We start from the raw sequence: 20,300 nt of genomic DNA on the forward strand, positions 1-20,300 counted from the left end.
CCTGAACACGCCCGATCTCGTCTGATCTCGGAAGCAATGCACGGTCGGGCCTGGTTAGTACTTGGATGGGAGACCGCCTGGGAATACTAGGTGCTGTAAGCCTTTCATTTTCATCAGGAGACATGGTAACATTTACATCATCAAAATACATGCAATGATCATTTTGACCACTTATATATACTGGGTTTGTGACAGTTACCATTCCTTACGGCCATACCACGCTGAACACGTTTGATCTCGGAAGCTCAGCGGTGTAGGGCCTGGTTAGTACTTGGATGGGAGACCGCAAGGGAATACCAGGTGCTCTAAGCTTTTCATTTTCATCAGGAGACATGGTAACATTTACATCATCAAAATACATGCAATGATCATTTTGACCACTTATATATACTGGGTTTGTGACAGTTACCATTCCTTACGGCCATACCACCCTGAACACGACTGATCTCATCTGATCTCGGAAGCTAAGGGCCTGGTTAGTACTTGGATGGGAGACCGAATGGGAATACCAGGTGCTGTAAGCTTTTCATTCTCATCAGGAGACATGGAAACATTTACATCAACAAAATACATGCAATGATGATTTTGACCACTTATATTTACTGCGTTTGGGACAGTTACCATTGCTTATGGTCATACCACCCTGAACACGTCTGATCGTGTCTGATCTCGGAAGCTAAGCAGTGTAGGGCCTGGTTAGTACTTGGATGGGAGACCGCCTGGGAATACCAGGTGCTGTAAGCTTTTCATTCTCATCAAGAGACATGGTAACATTTACATCATCAAAATACATGCAATGATCATTTTGACCACTTATATATACTGCTTTAGTGAATTTTGACGTTGCTTACGGCCATACCAACCTCAACATTCCCGATCTCGTCTGATCTCGGAAGCTAAGCATGGTAGGGCCTGGTTAGTACTTGGATGGGAGACCGCCTAGGAATACCCGGTGCTGTAAGCTTTTCATTTCATCAGGAGACATGGTAACATTTACATCATCAAAATACATGCAATGATGATTTTGAGCACTTATATATACTGATTTAGTGACATTTTACATTGCTTACGGCCATACCTACCTGAATACGCCTGATCTCGTCTGATCTCGGAAACTAAGCACGGTCGGGCCTGGTTAGTACTTGGATGGGAGACCGCCTGGGAATACTACGTGCTGTAAGCCTTTCATTCTCATCAGGAGACATGGTAACATTTACATCATCAAAATACATGCAATGAACATTTTTGACCACTTATATATACTGCTTTAGTGACATTTGACATTGCTTACGGCCATACCAACATGAACACGCCTGAGTTTCAGTTTGAAAGTCTAACAGAATCTACGGACCCACCTAGGTTTGTATAAAACAAACTTTCAATAAGATCAAAGTCAAAGATTCTATGCCATCAAGATCAAAGGAAAACATTTCATGACATCATCATCAAAGGAAAACAATTGAGGACATCATCAATGGAAGACATCCCATGACGTCATCGCCCTGTTTCATCCATCGTTTCTTTTGTATGTGCGTGAGCATGTACGGAACTACGTATGGATGTAACGTTACTCCATGTGCGCGCATGTAGTCGCACGTGCGTCTGTACGTGCGCGAAAACAACACACAAGAATAAGACCGACATGCTCCCATAACTGTGTGTAAAGGTTTTTTTAAGCCTCTTCCACTTTGTATACATCAATATGTTGTGTCACGGGAAGTTTAATCATGTGCGGCTGATTCTTTTATCGTATTCCCTCTGAGGTACATAATAGTCCTAGCTGGAAACCTATTAACAGCGCTACTTGTGGCTTTTGCTACACAATGATCGTAAGTAGTATAGAAATTAGTTCTTTTTGCGTTTCTTTCCGCAATACAGCACACCCAAACGTCTGAGTGGTAGCCACGTTGCCTGTCGAGATTTGTCATTAGAAATATTGACAAGTGGTTTCCTATACATGCTTGTATTTTGCATCAATTTGCTTTTGTCCACAATTTGAACTGACGCCGAAATAAAACAGGCCAGTGAGATTACTGGTCGTTAGCATACGGTGGAGTGGGAGCTAACTACGGGCTAAGTTAACGTGCTAACGTCCAATCAATGTGTCAGAATGTGTCTGTAATGGATGTTAGTATTTTATTTTTATTAACCTTTGTTTACCTGGCAAGCAATTAAGAACAGTTTTACCTAGCTGTAGTTGTTTGTCCATTTTTATTGCTGGAATTTTCTGTTTTCTTGGAACAGGCTAACCGTTTAGCACGTTGTGATGCTGCACTGGTACAGCGTTAAAATAGTTGTACAACTACAACTATAGCCGAAGAGTCAACCTTCACATATTTGAGTGTTTTATGCTCTAATGCTGGACTTTTTATGGACATGTATAAAAGAGTGATCTATGAAAATAAAAAAGACCCCAGTTTTAGTTGTCATTAGATGTACTGACTCAATTGAATCGTGAATTAGAGATAAGGCAGGACTATTTAGTTTATTCCCCGTGGAGCAAAGAAAGGTTTACAGACAATGCAAAATGAAAAACAAACCAAAACCTAAGGAGAGAAACTATATAAAAGTAAATATGTTAAAGGTACAAAAAATAATTAAAAACATCTACTACTATTTATTACTAATAACTGACACAGTTGTAAAAGAGTGGTAGTGGTGATTTGGTTGCTCATGCCAAACTGACGACATATATATCATATCAATAGTACCATCGGACGCAGTGTTAAGACTACTAGGAACACTCAAGATGAAAGGTGTTAAGGAAACTTTGATCGAAACCTAAATGAAAACACACCCAGATGAGAGAAAAGAAAATGATCACAGAAAAACAGAAAAAATTGGAAATCTTTCCACACTCTCTCTTCCTATCGCACTCCTCACAAAATTTACATAGAATGTGCCATAGAATGATTTTCCCTTCATGAGGTCATAGAATCTGTCCTTTCATCAAATCGTTCCTTTGGCCATGTGGGCATAGAATTCTTTGCCTTTGATCTTACTGAAAGTTTGTTTTATACAACCTCTGTGGATCTGTACATTCATTAGTGCTTGTCAGAGTACAAATTGACTGCAAGCAAGACAAGGAACACACTTGAATAGAGCATGGTTCATTGATTTTCGTCCAAAAGTTTTACAAAACATTTCCCGAATAACAAGCATCAATGGCACCAACAAAAACACAAAAGAGCTGATATCTCGTAGGGAGCACTCTGGGAAATTGCCGTGAAAGTGCAATCCTTCCTCAAGAGGGCCGGCTTGGAATTTGGTACCATTTCCATCAGGAGACATGGTATCATTTACATCATCAATATACATGCAAGATCATGTGGACCACTTATTTAGACTGCTTTAAGTGATGTTTGACATTGCTTTACAGGCCATACCACCTGAACACGCCCAGGTCCTCGTAACCTGTCATTCCATCAGGGACACAGGAACATTTCCATCATCATAAATACATCAATATTGATTTTGACCACTTATATGTACCAGCTTTGTGACTGACACCATACCCACCAGCGGAAGAGCCCGTGTTTGCCTTGTCTCGCTTGACTTTTCAGTTTGAAAGTCTTAACAGATATCTACGGACCCACCTAGGTTTGTAATAAAACAAACTTTCAATAAGATCAAAGGCAAAAGATCATATGCCTCATGATCAAAGGAAAACATTTTCAGGACATCATCATCAAAGGAAAACAATTGAGACATCATCAAAGGAAGACATCCCATGACGTCATCGCCCTGTTTCATCCATCGTTTCTTTTTGTATGGCGTGAGCATCACGGAACTACGGATGGAGTAACGTACGCCATCTGCGCGCATGTAGTCCACGTGCGTCTGTACGGGCGCGAAAACAAGACACAAAAATTAGACCAACTGCTCCCATAACTGTGTGAAAAGTTTGTTAAGCATCATACCACATTGTATAATAATTATGTTGGTGTTCACGTGTAGTTTATATCAGGTGCGGCTGATTCCTTATCGTATTTCCCCTCTGATACATAATGGTCCTAGCTGAACCTATTAACCAAACGCGACTTTGGTTACTCACAATGATGTATTTATTATGTAAATTGTTTCTGTTTTTGCCTTTCTTTCGTCAATACAGCAAACCCCAACGTCTGAGTTGGTAGCCCTTGTGAAGTTGCGAACTGGTACACAGCTTAAATAGTTTGTACAACTACATCTATAGTCCGAAGAGCCACCCTTCTAATTTATTGTTTATGCTCTAATGCGACTTTTTTATTAGACATGTATAAAAGAGTGATCAATGAAAATAAAAAAGACCCCAGTTTAGTTGTCATAAGATGTACTGAATCACATTGAATCTGATTAGAGATAAGCAGGGACTATTTTTACGTTATTCCTGTGAGAAGAAGTTTTACAGACAATGCAAAAATAAACAAAACCAAAACCAAAGGAGAAGAAACTAGATAAAAGTAAATATGTTAAAGGTACAAAAATAATACATCTACACTATTTTTTTCCCTAATAACTGATACAGTAGGTAAAGAGTGGTATGGGGATTTTTGGTTCTCAAGCCAAAATCTGACGACATATATTATCATATCAATATACCATTGACGGCATGTTATAGATCATTCAACTATGTGACACTCAAGATTGAAAGGTGTTAATGAAAACTTGATCGAGGAACCTAAATAAAACCAACCAAGTGAGAGAAAAGAAATGATCACAGAAAACATAATAAATTTGGAAAATCTTTCCCACACTCTCTCTTCCTAGCGCACTCCTCAACAATATTTACATAAATGTGCCATAAATGTTTTTCCTTCAGAATGCCATAGGAAATTCTGTCCTTTCATCAAATCTTTTCCTTTGGCCATGATATGGCACTTGTATGCACTCTTTGCCTTTGATCTTACTGAAAGGTTGTGTTTATACAAGCCTCTGTGAATCTGTACTTCTTTAGTGCTTGTCAAGTTACAAATTGACGCAAGCAAGAAAACGAACACACTTGAATAGAGCATGGTCATTGAATTTTCGTCCAAAGTTTGACCAAAAACATTTTTCCCGAATAACAAGCATCAATGCAACCTACAAAACAGCAAAAGACTGAATATCCAGTAGGACAACTCTGGGAAATGCCTAAAGTGCAATCTTCCTCAGAGAGGGCGGCCTTTGAATTTGTACATTTTTCATCAGGAGACTTGTGACCATTTACATCATCAAAATCATGCAATGATCATTTTGACCACTTATTTTATACTGCTTTATGATGTTTTTGACATTTGCTTACAGCCATACCAACTGAACACGCCAGGTCCTGTAAGCCCCTTTCATTTTCATCAGGGGACACAGGAACATGTCATCATCATAATACATGCAATATGATTTTAGACCACTTATATGTACCACGGCTTTTGTTGACTGACACAATACCACCTCGTAAGACGCCCGGGTGTTCCTTGTCTCGCTTGCTTCAGTTATGAAAGCTAACAGAATCTAAGACCCACCAGTTTTGTATAAAAACCAAACTTTCAATAAGATCAAAGGCAAAGATTCATGCCATCCATAATCAAAGAAAACATTTTCCATGACATCATCATCAAGGAAAACAATTGAGGACATCATCAAAGGAAGACATCCCCTGACGTCATCGCCCTTGTTTCATCCATCGTTTCTTTTGTATGTGCGTGAGCATGCTACGGAACTACGTAGGATGTAACGTTACTCCATGTGCGCGTCTGTACGTCGCGAAAAACAATCACAAAATTATACCAACATGCTCCATAACGGGGTGTAAAAGTTTGTTTAAGCCTCATCCACATGTAATAATCAATATGTTTGTGTCACGTGTAGATTAATCAGTTGCGGCTGATTCTTATCTATTTCCTTCTGAGGTACATACTGTCCTACTGAACATATTAACAGCGCTACTTGGGCTTTACTACACAATGATGTAAGGATTATGTAAATGATTTCTTTTTTGCGTTTCTTTCGGCAATACACAAACCCCAAGTCTGAGGTGGAAGCCACGTGTGCTGTCGAGATTTGTCATTAGAAATATTGGAACAATGGTTTCTAACGTGCTTGTATTTTGCCATCAATTTGCTGTTGTCCACAATTTTGAACTGACGCCGAAATAAAACGAGCCAGTGAAGATAACGGGTCGTTAGCATACGGTGGATGTGGGGACTAACTACGGGGCTAAGTTAACGTGCTAACGGCCAATTTCAATGTGTCAGAAATGTGTACCTGTATGTAGGTTAGTATTTTACTTTTTATTTAAACCTTGTTTACCTATGCAAGCAATTAAAACAGTTTTACCGGCTGTAGTTTGTTTCCATTTTATTGCTTGTATAGTTTTTCTGTTTGTCTTGAACAGCTAAACGGTTTAGCAACCTTGTGATGCTGCCAACTGGTACAGCCGTTAAATAGTTGTACAACTACAACTATAGCCGAAGAGTCAACCTTAACATATTTTGAGTGTTTATGCGCTAATGCTGGGAGACTTTTTATGAGACATGTATAAAAGAGTGATCTATGAAAATAAAAAAAGACCCCAGTTAGTTGTCATTAGATGTACTGAAGCACTCGAATCTTGAATAGAGATAAGGCAGGAACTATTTTACGTTATTCCCGGGAGAAATGAAGGTTTTACAGACAATGTCAAAATGATAAAACAAACCAAAAACCAAAGATAGAAACTATAATAAAAGTAAATATGTTTAAAGGTACAAAAATAATTACATCTACTACTATTTATTACTAATACTGAACAGTTGGTAGAAGAGTGGTATGTGATTTTGGTTGCTCATGCCAAATCTGAAGACATCTATATCATATCAATAGTACCATCGACGGCAGTGTTATAGATCTCCACTATGTGACACTCAAGATGAAAGGTGTTAATGAAAACTTGATCGAGGAACCTAAATGAAAACCAACCAAGTGAGAGAAAAGAAAATGAGCACAGAAAACAGAAGAAATTTGGAAATCTTCCCACACTCTCTCGTCCTACGCACTCCTCACAAAATTTACAGAGAATGTGCCATAGAATGTATTCCTTCATGATGTCATAGAATTCGTCCTTTCATCAAATCATTTCCTTTGGCAATGATGGCATAGAATCTTTGCCTTTGATCTTACTGAAAGTTTTGGTTATATACAAAGCCTCTGTGGATCTTGTTAACATTCTTTTAGTGCTTCTCAGAGTATACAAATTGACTGCAAGCAAGACAAGGAACAGCACTTGAATAGAAGCATGGTCATGTGATTTTTCGTCCAAAGTTTACAAAACATTTCCCCGAATAACAAAGCATCAATGGCAAACCAACAAAACAGCAAAAGAGCTGAATAATCTCAGTAGGGAGCCACTCTGGGAAATTGATGAAAGTGCAATCTTCTCAGAGAGGGCGGCTTGATTTGCTACCATTTCCATCAGGAGACAGGTAACAATTTTACATCATCAAAATACATGCAATGATCATTTTGACCACTATAAATACTCGCTTTAGTGATGTTTGACCATTGCTAACGGCCATAACCAACCTGAACAACGCCAGGTCCTGTAAAGGCTTTCATTTTCCATCAGGGACACAGGAACATTCCATCCATCATAAACATGCTATATTGATTTGACCACTTATATGTACCCTTTTGTGACTGACAAACATACACCTCGTAAGACGGCCCGTGTGTGCTTGTCTCGCTTGCTTTCAGTTTGAAAGTCTAACATAAGCATCTAAGACCCACCTAGGTTTGTATAAAACAAACTTTCAATAAGATCAAAGGCAAAGATTCTATGCCATCATAGATCAAGGAAAACATTTCATGAATCATCATCAAAGGAAAACAAATTGAGGACATCAAATCAAAGGAAGACATTCCCATGACGTCCATCGCCCGGTTTTTAATCCATGTGCGTGAGCATGCACGAACTACGTATGGGATTGTAACGTTACTCCATGTCGCGCATGTAGTCGCACGTGCGTCCTGTACGTGCGCGAAAACAACACACCAAGAATTAGCCAACATGCTCCCAAACTGTGTGTAAAGTTTGTTAAGCTCATTCCCACCTTGTAGAATCATAGGTTTGTGTCACGGTAGTTTAATCATTGCGGCTGAGTCTTTATCGTATTTCCGTCTGAGACATAATGGTCTAGCTGGAACCTAATAACCAGCGCTACTTGTGGCTTTACTACACCAATGAGTTAGTATTATGTAAATGAGTTCTTTTTGCGTTTCTTTCGGCAATACAGCAAACCCCAACGTCTGAGGTGGTAGCCGACTTGTGCTGTTCCGAGATTTGTCAGCAGAAATATTGACAAGTGATTCCTAACATTGCTTGTATTTTGCCATCATTTGGCTGTGTCCACAATTTGAACTGACGCCGAAATATAACGAGGCCGTGGAGATAACGGGTCATAGCAACGGTGGAGTGGGGAGCTAACACGGGGCTAAGATTAACGTGCAACGGCCAATTTCATGTGACAGAATGTGTCTGTATGTATTATATTTTATTTTGATTTAACCTTTGTTTTACCTAGCAAGCATTTAAGAACAGTTTTACCGCTGTATTGGTTTGTCAATTTTTATTGCGTACAGTTTCTGTTGTCTTGGAACAGCTAACCGGTTTAGCACGTTGTGATCGGCCAACGGTACTAGCGTTAAAAGTTGTACAACTACAACTATAGCCGAAGAGTCAACCTACATATTTGAGTGTTTATGCCTAATGCTGGACTTTTTATTTGAGAACTTGTATAAAAAGAGTGAGCTATGAAAATAAAAAAAGACCCCAGTTAGTTTTTCAGTAGATGTACTGAAGTCACTTGACTGACAAAATGCTTAAGGCATACCCACTGAACACACCCAGTGCATCGATCGCGGAAGTTTAGCAGGTCGGGCGTGGTTAGGTACTTTAATGGGAGACCGCCTGGAATACTAGGTGCTGTAAGCCTTTCATTTTCAATCAGGAACATGGGTAACATTTACATCATCAAAATACATGCAATGATTCATTTTGACCACTTATATATACTGCGTTTGTGACAATTACCATTGCTTACGGTCATACCACCCTGAACACGTCTGATCTCTCCTGCTCCTCGGGAACTAAGGCCTGGTTAGTACTTGAGGGAAACCGCCTGGGGAATATCAGTGCTGTAAGCCCTTGCATTCTCATCAGGAGACATGTAACATTTACATCATCAAATACATGCAATGGATGATTTTGACCACTTATATATACTGCGTTTGTGACAGTTACCATTTGCTCGGCCAAACACCTGAACACGCTGTCTCGTCTGATCTTGGAAAGCTAAGCAGTGTAGGCCTGTTAGTTCTTGGATGGGAGACCGACTGGGAATACCAGGTGCGGAAGCTTTTCATTCTCATCAGGAGACATGGAAACATTGACATAATCAAAATACATGCAGGGGGATCATTTTGACCACTTATATATACTGCTTTAGTGACATTTGACATTGCTACGGCCATACCAACCTGAAACAGCCCGATCTCGTCTGATCTCAGGAAGCTAAGCACGGTCGGTCTGGTAGTACTTGGATGGAGACCGCCTGGGGAATACCCAGGTGCTGTAAGCTTTTCAGTCCTCATCAGAGACATGTAACTTTACATCATCAAACTACATGCAAGGATGAAATTTTGATCACTTATATAATACTGTTTTTTAGTGACATTGACGTTGCTTACGGCCACCCATCCTGAACACGCCTGAAGTTTCATTTAAAAGTCTAACAAATCTACGGACCCCACCTTAGGTTTTTGTATAAAAACAAACTTTCAATAAGATCAAAGGCAAAATCTATGCCATCATGATCAAAGGAAAACATTTCATGACATCAACATCATGAACACAATTGAGGACATCATCAAAGGAAGACATCCATGACGTCCATCGCCCCTGTTTTCATCATCGTTTCTTTTGTATGTGTCGTGAGCATGCACGAACTACGGATGGATGTAAACTGTTACTCCATGTGCCGCGCATGTAGTCGCGCTGCGTCTGTACGTGCGCGAAAACAACACACAGAATTTAGGTCAACCTTCTCCCATAACTGTGTGTAAAGGTTGTTTAGCCCTCAGCCACATGTAAAATCAATAATGTGATGTGTCACGTGTAGATTAATCAGTGCGCTGATCTTTAATACGTATTTCCCTCTGAGTACATAATGGTGTAGCTGGAACCTATTAACAGCGCTACTTGTGCTTTACTACACAATGAGTAAGTATTATGTAAATTAGGTTCTGTTTTTGCATTTCTTTCGGCAATACAGCATAAACCAACGTCTGAGGTGGTAGCCCGTTGTGATACTGCGAACTGGTACCGCGTTAAATAGTTGTACAAACAACAACCCTATAGTCGAAGAGCCACCCGTCTTATTTAAAGTGTTTATGCTCTAATGCTGGACTTTTTAGGAGCACATGTATAAAAGATAGTGATCTATGAAAATACAAAAAGACCCCACTTAGTTGTCATTAGATGTACTGAATCACTTGAATCTTGAATTAAGATAAGGCAGGACTATTTTACTTATTCCCCGTGGAGAAAATGAAGGGTTTTTAACAGACCATGCAAATGAGAAACAACAAAACCATAGAAGAAACTATATAAAAGTAAATATGTAAAGGTACAAAAATAATTACATCTACTACTAGTTTTTCACTAATACTGATACAGTTGGTAGAAGAGGTAGTGGTATTTGGTTTGCTCATGCAAAAATCTGACGACATATATTTCATATCAATAGTACCATCGACGCAGTTTAAAGCTCTCACTATGTTACACTCAGATTGAAAGTGTTAATGAAAAACTTGATCGAGGAACCTAAATGAAAACACAACCAGAGTGAGAGAAAAGAAAATGAATCAACAGACAACAGAAGAAATTTGGAAAATCTTTCCCACACTTCTCTTCCTAGCGCACTCCTCACAAAATATACATACAATGTGCCATAGAATGTTTTCCTTCATGATGTCATAGAATCGGTCCTTTCATCAAATCGTTTTCCTTGGCCATAGGGCATAGAATCCTTGCCCTTTGAGCTACTGAAAGTTTGTTTTATACAGCCTCTGTGGATCTGTAGCATTCTTATGCTTATCACAGTTACAAATTGACTGCAAGCAAGACAAGGAAACACACTTGAATAGAGCATGGTTCATTGATTTTCGTCCAAAGTTTTTACAAAACATTTCCCGAATAACAAGCATCAATGCAACCAACAAACAGCAAACGAGCGAAATATCTCAGTAGGAGCACTCTGGGAAATTGCTAAAGTGCAATCTTTCCTCAGCACTGCGTTTGTGACAGTTTAACGTTCTTACGGCCATACCAACCCAGAAACACGCTTGATCACGGAAGCCAAGCAGTGTCGGGCCTGGTTAGTCCTTGGATGGAGACCGCCTGGAATACCATCTGTAAGCTTTTCATTTTCATCAGGAGACATGGTAACATTTACATCATCAAAATACATGAAATGAATCATTTTGACACTTATATATGCTGCCTTTCGTGCTGTTAGACTTGCCTTATGGCCATACCAACATGAACACGCCCGATCTTGAAGCTAAGCACGGTCGGCCTGTTAGTACTTGGATGGGAAACCCACCTGGGAACACCATTCTGTAAGCTTTTTCCATTCTCACAAGGAGACATTGGTAAACATTACATCAGCAAAATACATGCAATGATGTTTTTGACCACATTAAACTGCGTTTGTGACAGTTACCATTGCTTACGGCCAAACCAACCTGAACACGCGTTCTCGTCTGATCTCGAAGCTAAGCATGGTCGTGGCGGTAGTTCATGATGGGAGACGCCTGGGAATACCAGTGCTGTAAAGCTTTTCATTCTCATCAGGAGACATGGTAACATTTCCATAATCAAAATACATGCAATGATCATTTGACCACTTATATATACTCTTTAGTGACATTGACATGCAACGGCCATACCACCTGAACCAAAGCCGATCTCGTCTGATCTCGGAAGCTAAGCCCCGTCGGCCTGGGATAGTACTTGGATGGGCGAACCTCACTGCCCCCTCGACCCCCCCACCACCCGCCTGGGAATACCACGTGCTGTAAGCATTCATTCTCATCAGAGACAAGGTAACATTTTACATCATCAAAATACATGCAAGGAGATTTTGATCACTTATATATACTACTTTAGTGACATTTGACGTTGCCTTACGGCCATACCCATCCTGAACACGCCTGATTTCAGTTTGAAAGTCTAACTAATCTACGGACCCACCCTAGTTAGATAAAACAACCTTTTCAATAAGATCAAAGCAAAGATTCTATGCATCATGATCAAAGGAAAACATTCATGACATCATCATCAAAGGAAAACAATTGAGGAACATCATCAAAGGAAGACATCCCATGACGTCATCGCCCTGTTTCATCCATCGTTTCTTTGGTATGTGCGTGAGCATGCACGGAACTACGAAAGGATGTAACGTTACTCCATGTGCGCGCATGTAGTCGCCACGTGCGTCCTGTACGTGCCGAAAACAACACACAAAAAATTAGCCAACATGCTCCCATAATTTTTCGGTGTGTAAAGGTTGTTTAAGCCTCATCCACATAGTATAATCAATAGTTTGGTCACGTGTATTTAATCATGTGCGCCTGATTCTTTAATCGTATTCCCTCGAGTACAATATGGTGTCTAGCTGAACCTTTAACACGCACTGTGGCTTAACTACACAATGATGTAAGTATTATGTAAATAGTTCTGTTTTTTGCATTTCTTTCGGCAATACAGCAAAAACCTACTCTGAGGGGTTAACACCCGTTGGTGATGCTGCGAACTGGTACAGCGTTTAAATAGTTGTACAACTACAACTAAGTCGACAGAGCCACCTTTTCTTATTTAAGTGTTTATGCTCTAAAGGCTGGACTTGGTTATAGACAATGTATAAAAGATGATCTATGAAAATACCAAAGACCCCACTTAGTTGTCCTTAGATTACTGAATCACTTGAATCTTGAATTAGAGATAGGCAGGACTGATTAACGTATTACCCCGTGAGAAATGAAGGTTTACAGACCATGCAAAATAGAAAACAAAACCAAAACCAAGAGAGAAACTATATAAAAGTAAATAATGTTAAAGGTACAAAATAATTACATCTACTCACTATTTTTCACTAAATACTGATACAGTGTAAAGATGGTAGTGGTGATTTTTGTTGCTACAAAAAATGCCAAAATCTGACCGACATATATTATCATATCAATATACCATTGGACGGCAGTGTTATAGATGCTACACTATGGACACCAAGATTGAAAGGTGTTAATGAAACTTTGATCGAGGAAAAACCTCAATGAAAACACAACCAGAGTGAGAGAAAAGAAAATGATCACAGAAAACAAAGAAATTTGGAAAAACTTTCCCCACACGCTCTCTTCCTCTCGCACTCCCACAAATTTACATAGATGTGCCATAGAATGTTTTCCGTCATGATGTCATAGAATTCAGTCCTTTCATAAATCCTTTTCCTATGCCATGATGGCATATGAATCTGTGCCTTTGATCTTACTGAAAGTTTGTTTTTATACACGCCTCTGTGGATCTGTAACATCTTATAGGCTTCTCACAGTTTACAAATTGACTGCAAGCATAGACAAGGAACACACTTGAATAGAGCATGTTCATTGATTTTCGTCCAAAGTTTTACCAAAACAGTTCCCGAAGTAACAACCATCAATGCAACCAACAAAACAGCAAAGCGCTAAATAACTCAGTAGGAGCACTCTGAAATTGCCTGAAAGTGCAATCTTTCCTCAGACTGCGTTTGTACAGTTAACGTTGCTTACGCCATACCACCCCTGAACACGCTGAATCTCGTTTGAAATCACGGACGCCAAGCAGTGTCGGCCCTGGTTATCTTGGATGGGGAACCGCCTGGAATACCAGGTGCTGTAAGCTTTTCATTTTGCATCAGGAGACATGGTAACATTACATCCATCAAATACATGAAATGATCATTTTGACCACTTATATATGCTTCTTTCGTGCCTGTTTGACATTGCTTATGGCCATACCACGAACACCCGATCTTGGAAGCTAAGCACGGTCGGGCCCTGGTATACTGGATGGGAAACCACCTGGGAACACCATTGCTGTAAGCTTTCATTCTCATCAGAGACCATGGAACATTTACAACATCATCAAAATACATGCAATATGAATTTGACCACATAAATACTGCGTTTGTGACAGCTAACCATTGCTTACGCCCAAACCCCCTGAACACCGGCTGTTTTCAGCTGATCCTCGGAAGCTAAGCATGTCGGGCCTGGATAGTTTCTTGGATGGGAGACCGCCGGGGAATACCAGGTGCTGTAAGCTTTCTCATTCTCATCAGGAGACATGGTACATTTACACATAATCAAAAACAAGCAATGAATCATTTGACCCCTTATATAATACTGCTTTAGTGACCTTGACATTGGCATACGGCCATACCAACCTGAACACGCCCGATCTCGTCTGATCCACGGAAGCTAAGCACGGTCGGGCCTGTTTTATACTTGATGGAACGCCTGGGAATACCACGTGAGTAAGCTTTTCATTCTCCATCAGGAGACATGGTAACATTACATCAAACAAATAACATGCAAGATGATTTTGAATCCCTTATATATACTGCTTTAGTGACATTTGACGTGTTGCTTACGGCCCCTACCATCCTGAACACGCCTGATTTTCAGTTTGAAAGTCCAACAGAATCTACGACCCACCTAGGTTGTATAAAACAAACTTTTCCAATAAGATCAAAGGCAAAGATTCTATGCATCATGATCAAAGAAAACATTTCATGACATCATCATCAAAGAGAAAACAATGAGGACATCATCAAAGAAGGACATCCCATGACGTCATCGCCCTGTTTCATCCATCGTATTCTTTGTATGTGCGTGAGCACACGAACTACGTATGGATGTACGTTACTCCATGTGCCGCATTAGTCGCACGTGCCTCAGTACGTCGCGAAAACAACACACAAAAATTAGCCGCACATGCTCCCATAACTGTGTGTAAAGGTTTGTTTAAGCCCATCATCACATTGTATAATCAATATGGTTTGTGTCACGTGTAGTTTTAATTCATGTGCGGCTGATTCTTTATCGTATTCCCTCTGAGGGTACATAATGGTGTATGGAACCTATTAACACGCTACTTTGTGGCTTTACTACACAATGAGGTAAGTATTATGTAATTAGTTCTGTTTTTGCATTTTCTTTCGGGCAATACAGCAAAAACCTACTCTGAGTGTAGCACCGTTGTGATGCTGCGAACTGGTACAGCGTTAAATAGTTTGTACAACTACACTATAGTCGAAGAGCCACCCTTGGCTTATTTAAGTGTTTATGCTCTAATGCTGGACTTTTTATGAGACATGTATAAAAGTGATCTATGAAAATAAAAAAGACCCCACTAGTTGTCATTCAGATGTACTGAATCACTTGATCTTGAATTAGAGATAAGGCAGGACTATTTAACGTATTCCCCGTGAGAAATGAAGGTTTTACAGACCATGCAAAAATGATAAAACCAACCAAAACCAAAGGAGAGAAACTATATAAAAGTAAATATGTTAAAGGTACAAAAATAATTACATCCACTCACTATTCTTTCACTAATACTATACAGTTGGTAAAGATGGAGTGGTGATTTTGGTTCTCGGCCTAAATCTGACGACATATATTACATTCAATAGTACCATTGGACGCGCAGTGTTATAAGATCTCACTATGTGGACACTCAAGATTGGACAGTGTTAATAGAAAACTTTGATCCGAGGAACCTCACTGGAAAACACAATCCACACCACCAGGAGTGAGAGTAAAGAAAATGATCAAGAAAAACAGAAGAAATTTGGAAAATCTTTCCCAACTCTCTCTTTCCTATCGCACTCCCTCACAAAATTTACATAGAATGTCCATAGTATGTTTTTCCTTCATGATGTCATAGAATTCTGTCCTTTCATCAAATCTTTTCCGTTGGCCATGATGCATAGAATCTTTGCGTTGATCTTACTGACAGTTGTTTTTTACAAGCCTCTGTGATCTGTACATTCTTTAGTGCTTCCTCACAGTTACAAATTGACTGGCATGCAAGACAAGGAACACACTTGAATAGAGCATTGGATCATTGATTTTCGTCCAAAGTTTAGCAAACATTTCCGAATAAAATGCATCAATGGCAACCAACAAAACACAAAAGAGCTGAATATCTCAGTAGGGAGCACTCTGGGAAATGCTGAAATGCAATCTTTCCCAGAGAGGGCGCTTTGAATGTGTTACCAAATGCCAACAAGCAACGAGAAAGTCCGCCGTCAAAGTCAACAAGAGCCACCGGCAATTTTTCAAAGACAGCAAAAATTGAAATTGACATGCTGGAAATTGACATGCTGAAACGCTGCGACGTCCGCATAAGTATGATGATTGGGCAAAGGTGCAAGCTGGACTTTCACCGATAAGCCAATCTCAGGCAGTGTTCAGTTAAACACAAATCACACCCAAACCCTGGTTGGACCGGGTCCCTTGTTTTTCTCTCTGAGTCATATCTACTGTTACATTCTGACTCTACTTCCTGGCAGACTGTATCATTGTAGAAAGCGTCAGCTCAAAAACAAAAATACCTGCAATGAATGATTTTGACCACTTATGATATACTGCGTTTTGTGACAGTTAAAACGTTGCTACGGCCATACCACCCTGAAACACGTCTGAATCTCGTAGTTAACACGGTAGCCGTTAGTCACTTGGACAGGAGACCTCCTGGGAATACTAGGTGCTGTAAGCCTTTCATTTTCATCAGGGAACATGGTAACATATACATCATCATATACATGCAATGATCATTGTGACCACTTATATATACTGCGTTTGTGACAGTTACCATGCTTACGGCCAACCACCCTGAAACACGCCAGATCATCATCTGATCTCGAAGTCTAAGGCCTGGTAGTTACCTGGATGGGAAGACCGCCAGGGAATACCAGGTGCTTGTAAGCTTTTTCATTTCATCAGAACATGGTAACATTACATCATCAAAATACAATCAATGATCATTTTGACCACTTTAAATACTGGCATTATTACATTTGACAATTGCTACGCCAAACCAATCTGAACAAGCCGATCCTCGTCTGATCTCGGAAGCTAAGCGCGGTCGGCCTCGTAGTAACTTGATGGAGACCGCCTGGAATACCAGGTGCGTAAGCGTTCATTTTCATCAGGAGACATGTAACATTTACATCATCAAAAAACATGCAAATGATGGGTTATTGACCACTTATATCATATGGCTTTATGTCAGTTACCATTGCTTATGGCCATACCACCCTGAACACGCCGATCTTCATCTGATCTCGGTAAGCTAAGGGCCGGTTCGTACTTGGATGGGAAACCGCCCTGGGAATACCAGGTGCTGTAAGCCTTCATATCTCATCAGAACGATGGTAACATTACATCATCAAAATACATGCAATATGATTTTGATCACTTAATATATACTGCTTTAGTGACATTTGACGTTGCTTACAGCCATACCAAACCTGAACAAGCCCGATCTCGTCTGATCTCGGAAGCTAAGCATGGTCGGGGCCTGTTTTCAGTACATGGATGGGAGACCGCCTGGTATACCAGGTCTGTAAGACTTTTTTCATTCTCAATCAGGAAGGACATGGTAACATTTACATCAACAAAATACATGCATGATGATTTTGACCACTATATATACTGCGTTTGTGACAGTTTAACTTGCCGTACGGCCATACCACCTGAAATGCGCTTGCTCTCATTTGATCTCCGAATTAAGCAGTGTCGGGCCTGTTATGTAATTGGATGGTAGAACAGCCTGTGAATACTAGATGCTGTAAGCCTTTCATTTTCATCAGGAGACATGGTAACATTTACATCATCAAATACATGCAATGATATTTTGACCACTTAAATATAACTGCGTTTGTGACAGTTTACCATTCCTTACGGCCATAATACACCCTGAACACGCCTGATCTCGTCTGATCTCGGAAGCTAAGCATGTAGGCCGGTTAGTACTTGGATGGAGACCGCCTGGGAATACCAGGTGCTGTAAGCTTTTTCATTCTCACAGGAGACAAGGTAACATTTACATCATCAAAATACATGCAAAATGACATATTGACCACTTATAATACTTCGTTAGTGACATTGACATTGCTTACGCCATACCAACCTGAACACGCCCGATCTCGTCTGATCTCGGAAGCTAAGCTCGGTCGGGCCTGGTTAGTACGTGGATGGGAGACCGCCTTGGAATACTAGGTGCTGTAAAGCCTTTCTTTCATCAGGAGACATGGTAACCAATTACATCATCAAAATACGAATGCAATGATGATTTTTGACCAACTTATATAAACTGCGTTGTGACAGTTACGATAGCTACGGCCATACCCAAACATACAATAAACCCTGAACACCCCTGATCTCATCTGACTCGGAAGCTAAGAAATGTAGGGCCTGGTTAGTACTTTGATGAGACCGCCTAGGAAAACCAGTGCTGTAAGCTTTTCATTCTCAATCAGGAGACATGTAACAATTTATCATCAAAATACCATGCAATGAGATTTTGACCACTATATATATACGGCTTTGTGAACAGTTACCATTGCTTTCCGGCCAAACCACCCTGAACACGGCTGTTCTCGTCGATCTCGGAAGCTAAGCAGTGTAGGACCTGGTTAGTACTTGGATGGGAGACCGCCTGGGAATACCAGGGGCTGTACCCTTTTTCATTCTCATCAGGAGACATGGTAACATTACATCACATTATTTTTTATTAACTTTGTTTACCAAGGCAAGCAATTAAGAACAGTTTTTACCCAGCTGTAGTTGTGTTGGTCCCTTTTTTATTGCTGTAAGTTTTACTGTTTGTCTTGGAACAGGCTAACCGGATTAGCACGTTTGTGATGCTGCCAACTGGTAAGGGAGGAGGGATATATATTGCAGCGTTAAAATATTGTACCACTACAACTAAGCTGAAGATCAACCTTAACATATTTGTAGTGTTATGCTCTAATGCTGACTTTTTATAACATGTTATAAAATGAGTGAATCTATGAAAATAAAAAAGACCCCAGTTAGTTGTCATTAGATGTACTGAATCACTTGAATCTTTGAATTTGAGATAAGGCAGGAACGTTGTTTACGTTATCCCCATGGAGAAATGAAGTTTTTACAGACAATGCAAAATATAAAACATACAAAACAAAAGGAGAGAAACTATATAAAAGTAAATATGTAAAGGTACAAAAATAATTACATCTACTACTATTTATTACTAATACTGATACATTGGGTAAAGAGTGGTAGTGGTGATTTTTTGGTTGCTCATCCCAAAATCTGACGGAACATATATTATCATACAATAGTACCACGGACGCAGTGTTATAGATCTCACTATGGTGACACTCAAGATTTAAATGTTATGAAAAACTTTGATCGAGAACCTAAATGAAAACACAACCAGAGTGAGAGAAAGAAAATGATCACAGAAAAACAGAGAAATTTGAAATCTTTCCCACACTCTCTCTTCCTATCGCACGTCCTCACAAAATTACTTAGAATGTGCCAATAGAATTTTGCTTCATGATGTCATAGAATTCGTCCTTTCATCAAATCTTTTCCTTTGGCCATGATGGCAGAGAATCTTTGCCCTTTTGATCTTACCTGAAAGTGTTATTATACAAGCCTCTTGTGGATCCTGTACATTCCTTTAGTGCTTCTCAGATTTACAATGACTGCAGCAAGACAACGAACACACTTGAATAGAGCATGTTCATTGATTTTCGTCCAAAGTTTTACAAAACATTTCCGAATAACAAGCATCAATGGCAACCAACAAAACAGCAAAAGAGCTGAATATCTCAGTAGGGAGCACTCTGGGAAAATGCCTGAAAGGGCAATCCTTTCCTCAGAGAGGGCGGCATTGAAAGTTGTTACCAAATGCTGCAAAAACCAACGAAAAAGTCGGCGTCAAAGTCAACAAGAGCCGTCCGGCAATTTTTCAGACAGGCAAAAGTGAAATTGATATGCTGAAATTGACATGCCTGAAACAGCTGCGACGTCCGCATAAGGTGATGATGATGGCATGAACAGGTAATATTTAAATCATCTAAATACTTTTTTATGCAATGATGATTTTTGACCACTTATATATACTCGTTGTGACAGGTTACCATTGCTACACCATACCACCCTGAACACGCCTGATCTCGGAAGCTAAGCAGTGTCGGCCTGGTTGG

The 20,300-nt window shown here is 39.9% G+C and overlaps 2 non-coding genes and 2 pseudogenes across 2 annotated transcripts; all 4 read left to right on the forward strand.

Annotated features, from left to right (window-relative positions):
* The first annotated feature begins 625 nt into the window (after positions 1-625).
* LOC125001305 lies at positions 626-744 on the forward strand. Its single transcript, XR_007111566.1, has one exon. It is a non-coding gene; the product is annotated as a 5S ribosomal RNA (ribosomal RNA).
* Positions 745-845: 101 nt separating this feature from the next.
* On the forward strand, positions 846-964 carry LOC125003305. Its single transcript, XR_007112164.1, has one exon. It is a non-coding gene; the product is annotated as a 5S ribosomal RNA (ribosomal RNA).
* A 100-nt stretch (positions 965-1,064) lies between these two features.
* LOC125001766 lies at positions 1,065-1,183 on the forward strand (annotated as a pseudogene).
* A 17,032-nt stretch (positions 1,184-18,215) lies between these two features.
* LOC125002653 lies at positions 18,216-18,333 on the forward strand (annotated as a pseudogene).
* The last annotated feature ends 1,967 nt before the right edge of the window (positions 18,334-20,300 follow it).

This window comes from Mugil cephalus, chromosome 23 (genome assembly GCF_022458985.1).
Source record: "Mugil cephalus isolate CIBA_MC_2020 chromosome 23, CIBA_Mcephalus_1.1, whole genome shotgun sequence".
Taxonomy (NCBI): domain Eukaryota; kingdom Metazoa; phylum Chordata; class Actinopteri; order Mugiliformes; family Mugilidae; genus Mugil; species Mugil cephalus.